An 874-nucleotide genomic window follows, 5' to 3' on the forward strand; every position below is an offset into this window, starting at 1 on the left:
ACGGGAGGAATAACATGGACCAAAAGAAAGAAAGAAAAAGCTTAACAGGAAGAATTTCTGAGCAATTCGCACGTGATAATATGTGTGAGCATGTCCATCATAGTGGGTCCATTGCTGCGGTGAGACGAGTTCAGTCTCATCAACCCATGTGTCAGAACAATTGATGGGAAGCAGGGTGTAATAGGTCTCCCTGTCCTGTCCGTGCTGGCGCTCCATCTCCTGTGAGATTCATTCACACGAGACGTCGCCTACGGTCCGCGAAGGAAAATGGAAAAGCTTCACGTGTAGAAATGAATCCTAAATGTCCAGCAAAGGGATGAATAAAATCTCTGTTTTAATAATGTTTCCAGTTTTTTTCACTAGATTTCTATAAAAGAATTGATTTAGATATATGGCCCGCGAATGGTAAGCTAACAATGAGATTGAAAGAAACCGAGATCTGCATAAGGATGCTGAGAAATGAGCTTTTACTATTCCCTTTTGAGTTTGTAATGGATGCAGGATTGGATGATTTCCTTCCAGGTATGCGCGTCTGCTTGTGTAGGTGTGTAAAAGGGAGCGCGGGGGCTCCTTCCTTGTCTAAATGCAGCCGAGTGCCCAGGTGTCTTTTTCATACTGCACTTGAAACTGAATTCATTGGGACTCGAGTGCTGCTGGACCACCTCAGTATCAGCACAGAGCATTCATCCATAATGTAAAAGTATGTGTGCTTAAGCTGTTTCAGAGCAAACCTGCGGGCATACACCAGTGGGTGGTTGCTACACTGTTGTGTTGCTCTGCACTTGAACTGAGGTTGTAGCTTTACGTCATAACACACAAAGGGTTACTGAGAGCTGATGACAAGCACTGGATATGTAGTGTCATCTGCTGTTGT

This window comes from Haplochromis burtoni, unplaced genomic scaffold, assembly GCF_018398535.1.
Source record: "Haplochromis burtoni strain Fernald_Lab_line unplaced genomic scaffold, NCSU_Asbu1 Contig_297, whole genome shotgun sequence".
NCBI classification, from domain to species: domain Eukaryota; kingdom Metazoa; phylum Chordata; class Actinopteri; order Cichliformes; family Cichlidae; genus Haplochromis; species Haplochromis burtoni.